The sequence below is a fragment of the Schistocerca piceifrons genome, chromosome 7, assembly GCF_021461385.2.
Source record: "Schistocerca piceifrons isolate TAMUIC-IGC-003096 chromosome 7, iqSchPice1.1, whole genome shotgun sequence".
Classification (NCBI taxonomy): domain Eukaryota; kingdom Metazoa; phylum Arthropoda; class Insecta; order Orthoptera; family Acrididae; genus Schistocerca; species Schistocerca piceifrons.
Genome location: NC_060144.1, coordinates 65,370,780 through 65,379,591, shown reverse-complemented (window position 1 = coordinate 65,379,591; position 8,812 = coordinate 65,370,780).

Here is an 8,812-nt window from a genome sequence, read left to right as displayed (position 1 = left end):
ACCTGTCTGACGCCATTTTCGGACCAATTTGCTGGTACCTTGACACGATTAAACTTCTCACAGCTTTTCCATCACTTTGTTGTCACTTAAGTTTCCACAAGAGAACAGCCGCTGCTCCACTGTGAGTACCATCGTCCCATTTTCACTGCTCCATTCACACTGACATAGCTTGCCCTACTCTCTGGACTGGTGTGGATCACGTGGCGTGCGTACACGTGGTGAGCACGTGACGAGATGTGGTTATATGCATGCATTCACCTCGAATCGTATCCACTCACCTGGGCCACTTCTATTGGTCCTACCCTGTCTGTACAGAACTGTCCCAAAGGCAACCACTACGTGGTACGTTTTCCTTAGTCAACACTGTACTTGGCTGCGCGGGATTAGCCGAGCGGCCTCAGGCGCTGCAGTCATGGACTGTACGGCTGGTCCCAGCGGAGGTTCGAGTCCTCCCTCGGGCATGGGTATGTGTGTTTGTCTTTAGGATAATTTAGGTTAAGTAATGTGTAAGCTTAGGGACTAATGACCTTAGCAGTTAAGTCCCATAAGATTTCACACACATTTGGACAACACTGTACTTGTTTCTGGTAACGTCATCGCATGTTTCCAAAGACAGCAATGAGAGTACAAGAGCAATAATACCGTGGTCAGGTAATATTTTATGAAGGGTATCACTTCAGATCGTATTAAGAGCAGAACTCATAATCTTACAAGAAGCGAAAAAGACGTAAACGCCAGAGTCTCTTTGCTCTCGTGCGAAATGCTTTTAAGTTCTCCTTGATTTTGGAGATCTAAATCTCCTTACATAACCGTACTTGCTATATTGTTTCCCGGAACGCTCTAGACATAAATTTTTGCTTTGGTCAGGTAGAAAACTGGGATGCATCTACACTTCAATCTTCCTTCTTTACGATTACAAGGTGGCTCAAAATTACTTAATTGTAGATCTCGGTTGAAGTGCCGCAAAGGAAATGCGTCTCCTCACGTCATAACTGCAAATAGTAGAGCTCAACAAAGTATAAAAAACATGCGTTTTTGCAATCTCTTCCACACGAAAAATACATCAATGCACCAATTTCACTGAAAACGGTCATTCGTAAAATAGGTCATTTGTTATTACTTACTGAGCGCCTTTTCACTCTGTCTTCTAATTTTCGCAGCTCTAATTCTCAGTCTACTTCCTTTCTATGCTCTCCCGCGGATAGACAGCCGTGGTGGTCGCAGGTGCACGATGATTCGATCGACACCACACTATGAGCTCCAAGATGAAAATAGTGGGAGCAGCCAACAAAAGAGCGGGCTAATAACGAAGACTGGGAATCACGTCCTGAACATAATACGTTTTGACTCCTCGGCTACGGTGTACATAATACTATTTGATCCGAGTCATGTTTTTCAGCACTAAATTACTATGGGAAAGAATACGAAATGGCTCGATATGACTCAACAGCGTCAAAGAGCATACTACAATTGGGACTAAAATCATCAAACTGTATTTTGACCTCGGCTGCATTTGATACGTTTTGAAACGATGCTCCTCATATGTAGCGATCATCGGAAGTTATGATGGCGTAATATTGTATTTTCGTTTTGATCGCGGGAGAAATATTAAGTACACTCCTGGAAATTGAAATAAGAACACCGTGAATTCATTGTCCCAGGAAGGGGAAACTTTATTGACACATTCCTGTGGTCAGATACATCACATGATCACACTGACAGAACCACAGGCACATAGACACAGGCAACAGAGCATGCACAATGTCGGCACTAGTACAGTGTATATCCACCTTTCGCAGCAATGCAGGCTGCTATTCTCCCATGGAGACGATCGTAGAGATGCTGGATGTAGTCCTGTGGAACGGCTTGCCATGCCATTTCCACCTGGCGCCTCAGTTGGACCAGCGTTCGTGCTGGACGTGCAGACCGCGTGAGACGATGCTTCATCCAGTCGCAAACATGCTCAATGGGGGACAGATCCGGAGATCTTGCTGGCCAGGGTAGTTCACTTACACCTTCTAGAGCACGTTGGGTGGCACGGGATACATGCGGACGTGCATTGTCCTGTTGGAACAGCAAGTTCCCTTGCCGGTCTAGGAATGGTAGAACGATGGGTTCGATGACGGTTTGGATGTACCGTGCACTATTCAGTGTCCCCTCGACGATCACCAGTGGTGTACGGCCAGTGTAGGAGATCGCTCCCCACACCATGATGCCGGGTGTTGGCCCTGTGTGCCTCGGTCGTATGCAGTCCTGATTGTGGCGCTCACCTGCACGGCGCCAAACACGCATACGACCATCATTGGCACCAAGGCAGAAGCGACTCTCATTGCTGAAGACGACACGTCTCCATTCGTCCCTCCATTCACGCCTGTCGCGACACCACTGGAGGCGGGCTGCACGATGTTGGGGCGTGAGCGGAAGACGGCCTAACGGTGTGCGGGACCGTAGCCCAGCTTCATGGAGACGGTTGCGAATGGTCCTCGCCGATACCCCAGGAGCAACAGTGTCCCTAATTTGCTGGGAAGTGGCGGTGCGGTCCCCTACGGCACTGCGTAGGATCCTACGGTCTTGGCATGCATCCGTGCGTCGCTGCGGTCCGGTCCCAGGTCGACGGGCACGTGCACCTTCCGCCGACCACTGGCGACAACATCGATGTACTGTGGAGACCTCACGCCCCACGTGTTGAGCAATTCGGCGGTACGTCTACCCGGCCTCCCGCATGCCCACTATACGCCCTCGCTCAAAGTCCGTCAACTGCACATACGGTTCACGTCCACGCTGTCGCGGCATGCTACCAGTGTTAAAGACTGCGATGGAGCTCCGTATGCCACGGCAAACTGGCTGACACTGACGGCGGCGGTGCACAAATGCTGCGCAGCTAGCGCCATTCGACGGCCAACACCGCGGTTCCTGGTGTGTCCGCTGTGCCATGCGTGTGATCATTGCTTGTACAGCCCTCTCGCAGTGTCCGGAGCAAGTATGGTGGGTCTGACACACCGGCGTCAATGTGTTCTTTTTTCCATTTCCAGGAGTGTATTTTGATATACGTTAAAGTGCGATAAAACTGAATTTTCTGAGAACAATATTTCGTTTCAAAAGGCAAACAGACAGAAACAGGTAATAAGTAATATAACACTGAATTTTCATTTTCTGTTTTTCCCACGTATTGGCATGTCTACTATTGACATATCTACTTATACGTCTACACCTATACTCTGCAAACCACTGTGAAGCGCACGGCAGAAGGTACGTCAAACTGTACCAAATGGCTCTAAGCACTATGGAACTTAACATCTGAGGCTATCAGTTCCCTAGACTTAGAACTACTTAAACCTAACTAACCTAAGACATCACACACATCCATGTCCGAGGCAGGAATCGAACCTGAGACCGTAGCAGCAGCGCGGTTCCGGACTCTTGCGCCTAGAACAGCTCGGCCACAACGAGCGGCCCACTGTACTAGTTATTAGCTTTTTTCCGGTCACATACGTATATGGAGCGCGGGAAGGATGATCGTTTAAACGTCCCTGTGCCTACTATACGAGGCTTGTTTTTTAAGTAAGTAACGTTTTGAAATTAAAAAAAGGACATGATAAGATATCTCAATAATTTTATTTTTACATGAAAGCCTGTACCTTAATCTACTTTTCTACATTATTTCCGTCAATATTGAGGCATTTGTCATTACATTACGTTGTACTAGTTTTTGAATACCCTCCTCATAGATGTGTGCCGCGTAACTTGTTAACCACTGCATCACCACTGTTTTGACTTCATCATCGTCTTGAAGACGCTGACCGCCCAGGTGTTTCCTCAAGTGCAGGAACAGATGATAGTCATTGGGAGCAAGATTGGGGCTGTACGGAGAATGATCTAGAGTTTCCCATCGAAAAGATGTGATGAGATCTTTGGTCTAATTCGCCACATGCGGACGGGCATTGTCTTGCTCAACTTCCATGGACTGTTGCTTTAACTCTGGTATGACGTAGGCCACCCATGCTTCAATGCCCGTAACAATTTGGCTTACGAAATCATCACCGTCGTTGTGGTACTGCTCAAGGAAAGTCAATGCACTGTCTAAACGTTTGGGTTTATGCACATCCGTAATTTTCGGTAATTCAAGTGCTCGGCCAAAAAAAAAAAAAAAAAAAAAAAAAAAAAAAAAAAAAAAAAAAAAAAAAAAAAAAAAAAAAAACTACGAGAAACATTAGGAATCCCGCAAGGAGTAAATCGTAAAGCGTCTGTTTTCTCTCACTTTATTGTCCACTTCCTGCACCAAACTTTCATTAACGACCGAAGGACGCCCACTCCGATGTTCATCACGCACTTTGTGCGGCCATCTTTAAATGGTGTCACCCACTTTCTTACCATTCCATCACTCATAATGTTTTCTCCGTAAACTGCACAGATCTCACATTGAATATCGATCGCTTTTAGGCCTTTAGCACGAAGAAATCTTATAACAGCCCGTACTTCACAGTCGGCGGGACTCACGATTATGAGGCATCTTAAACACTCAGTACACAACGTAAACAAGGAACAATCAGACTGTAATGGCGTCAGTGCGCAGATTAAGGTACAGGCTTTCATGTAAAAGTAAAATTATTGAGTTATCTTGGCACGTCTTTTTTTAATTTCAGAACGGTACTTACTTAAAAAACACGCCTCGTAAATCATCTAATCGTGTCCTCACTGCGTGCGACAATCAGGTTGGTACCGCACCGTTGCCCGCTACGTCTTCAGACACGATGCCGCTGGCACCCAGCTCAGTTCGAAGCAGGACTCATCACTGAAGACAATTATACACCAGTCAATGAGATTACAAGCCGAACATTTGTCTAGAGATGTCCTGGACAGTGTGGGATACCAACTTGTCAATCACACGCCATATTGGCCAACAACCAGGAATGATGGTCTGGGGCGACATTTCATTTCACAGCAGCAACATCATCCGCGGCGCTCTTACATTACACACTGTATTCTACGGCCAACTTTATTGCCCTTAATGGCAAGCTATCCTAGGCTTACATTTCAGCAGGATAATGCCCGTCCACACACGGCCATAGTTTCTATCGCTTGTGTTCGTGCTTGCCAAGGCCTTGTCATATGTGTGTCCGATTGAGAAAGTTTGGAGAATTATGGGCAGGGTATTCCGACCAGCTCGGGACTTTGACGATCTGACGTGTCAGTTTGGCAGAATTTGACACGATATCCCTCAGGAGGACATCCAGCAACTCTATCAATAAATGCCAAGCCGAATAACTGCTTGGATAAGGGCCGGATGTGGACCAAAGCATTATTGACTTTCTCAATTTGTGAAGATCTGTCTTACAGTAAATCATCCAACACTTTTCTGAAAGTTTATTCATTTATTTCTCTGTGCATGCACATCACATCTACCGATTTCAGTCCCGTTTGGAAAATTTATTGTGTGTGTGAATAATAGAAACGTTAATATGCAGCAAAAACAGACTGTGAAGGAAAGTTCATCCACTAAATCCAGTTAAGTTATATGTCAGTGGCGTACGGACAAATCAAGTCAACAGCTGTTCACTGACTGCCACACACTGTCTTCGCATAGACTGCCTCAAGCTTGACACGAAAACGCGTTACCAACATCTCCATATCGCGAAGATCAGCACCTTCGTCGGCCTGTGCAGAGCCAGCTTATACTGTTTATTTCGAGTGCAGATAAACGTCAATGTAACCTTTTTGCCTTAGCAATGGAGACACGCAAGCAGTTGATCGGATTTGGTGTTAGGAAAATTGAAGATATCGACAATAAGGAAAAAGTAAACAGTAAAAATGTATAGAAGAAATTCCGATTAACCGAACGGAGTTTTCGAAGGAATCTTTCCGAAAAGGGCTCTTTTCAGTCTGAATGTATTTCCAGTTTTAAACTATAGCAATGAAACGTGTACTTTTGGAACCCTCGAGACCTGAGGATTTCTCAGCGATCAACTGAGAGACGCCTGTTAAGAATTGCGTACTATGGGAAACAGGAAAAGAATTTATGGGTAAACAGTTGTGAGTGGAAGACTTAATTACGATCTTTTCGAAACGAAGTGGTTGCGGGCAAGAGGTACTAATAATAATGCGACAATGGACAGTAGATGGGTTAGTGAAACTTTTTGTTTTCAAGAAATAAGAAAACTCCTGAAACGTTGGAAGATGACATAAAAAACAAAACTACAACGTTTTCTGCCAATTCTTTGTTGTGTCAGCGTCAGCGACAGTATTCAGTAATGGTAACACTACACGGTTCCAGAGATAATGCTCGTATCATCATGCAAAACTGAAACAAGCATCTTAGAAAGTAACACAAGATGAACAAAAATTAAGACACCAAGTATTGTCCCATCGTAAATCATCAGACTAATTTTCTTCGTCTTATTAGTTTAAACAGACAAATTGTATGCTATCTTCAGGTCTGACACCATCGTAACAGTTTCATCGCTGCAGCGCAGCGTCTTTCACTGGTGTTGCGGCGTGCTGTGCAAGGGAAGTATTGGAGCCAAGAAACTTGTTTCTGTCAACGTGGCCCGTCAAGCATCCGACCCGTTCTTCACTCTATTAAGACTGTTTACCGGTTTCGGCTTTGCAGCCTTCAACACATACAGTGATTACAGAACGACACGTAAGCACCTAGTGGACACATTACAGTACAATAGTTCTTAGTTATTCACTCACTAGATCACAACTCAGCCGTACACACAGTTTTTTCACTGTGAAACGAAAGAGCTAGAAATAAGATCACCAAGATAAGCTAAAGAGTGTTGTCAAGTGACGTTCGATATCAATACTTAAATGGGGTGGTCATGGAAGTTTTAACACCTCCAGAAAATAAACTGATGTGATTTTTTTCTTGTCTACAGGTGCACGACTGCAGTCAGGAAATGCATTGAAATCCACCAAGCTTAGTACCACAGCACATCCGAACGCATCAGATCGGTAAGGGTTTACAGAAACATGACATCAGACCGCTCTTTAAGCCAACAAAGAAAATAAGTGAAGTACTGCGATTTGCGAAGGATAATCGCCCTCCTCTGTCGACATGTGGTGTACACATAATAGGTGTACATTTGTTAAACTTTACATGGGAACTACCAAGAGGAGCGTAAATACACGACTAAAAGATCACAAAAGTCTTTGCCGACTAGAAAAAATAGAGAAATCAGCTGTAGCAGAGTATGCTCTTCAGTCAGGAAACCGCGAAGTGAAGTTTTCTGTAACAGAAATTTGATCTACAACATCAAATTATTATCTACGACTACGTAGTGAGGCCATTGAAATGTACAAGCATCAGGATAATTTGAATAGGAAAGAGCAGGCAATGAAACTTAGCGACATTTGGACAGCAGCTCTGCAGAATCGCTAGACAGTTTTATCTCTGACAAGATGACAACCGACAGTTTAAGTTTTAGCGCTGACAAGGATTATCTCTGCACATCACGAGATACTTTGAACACGCCCGCTTTCCTAAAGTATTCATGTCGCTCTCGGACGTCTGACAGGTCAGTCGGCAAGACTCAGCGGAGGAGCGCCTCTGAAGATGTCCATCGCAGTCCTGGACGAAACGTCAAGAACAGAGGAGTTTATTGGACCACGACCTGACATCCTGAAAGATTTACCAGCACCTATATAACTGTTTATTACGCACTGTAAGTGACAGCATGCAGATTCTAACGAAGAGTTTGTAATTTTATTTCCGAGTTAACACGAACACATCACAAAAGTTACAAAATCAGAATGAGAACACGAGCTTGGAAGTTGTTGCTCTGTTCCAATGGATCCTCTGTAGGCAGGTGTGCTACATGTAACACCACAAGGAACACATTTATCTAGTAATATGCATACATTTGATGAACCAGACTATGATACAATCCCCACTGACGCAATATACTGTTGACGTAAGCTTGAAATTATTTTACGTTCATAAAAAGCAATGTCTGTCGACTGCGTCAGTTAAACTATTTCATTTGCTCGTTACGTCAAAGCATATATTACAGTGAAAGGAGATGACAACTTCAAAAGATAGACGGCGTTGTTATACCGTTGGTCTGAGCACCAGTAATAAATGTAGCAACTAAAGAAAACGTGGATCTGTTCTTTTCTGAAACGAAAATGACAAATTGGCATGAGCAAGACTCCACATACGACGTGACGAACACGTACTCCTAGCTAGTTTAATAATTTTTCTCTCGGTAAATATGAACTGGAATGATAATGTGTTCAAAGATATACACGAGACGTCTGCAAGTTTATAATAAATGGTCCTGCAAGTGCAAATGAAGTCCTTCTCGCAGTACATTATAAAAGAGAAACGTATGTGACTGTGGAACTTCGTAGCGAGACAAAATTGTGCAGTAATGAAAACGGGACTTCTCTGTAAATCATTAGCGAAAATTCTCACATCCTAGATTCGTGTTTTAGTTATTAACCGCTTTATCTGTTACAAAGCTTTCTGTGTGAGGAATGAACAAGGCGGAGGATAAAACTTTCTGATTAAGGCAGATGTATGTCCACATCTGCATGAATTTATCTAGGCATAAATCGCAGCTAAAGCTAAGCAGTCACGGGGACCACAGATTTCCACCTGACTTGAAATTTCAGCAGTGCACTTCAGCCTTGTAAAAGTCTCAAATACCCAGCTACCACTTCCAACACAGTGTACACAATTTCCTGCCCTGACACAATGTTATCGACAATGAACAGAAACAAGATCATTCTTTATCAAAAAACTTTCTCCTCGTGTAGCGTGTCCTTAAGATATTGACTGTTGGTTGGCCCTGTATTACGCTTCTGAAAA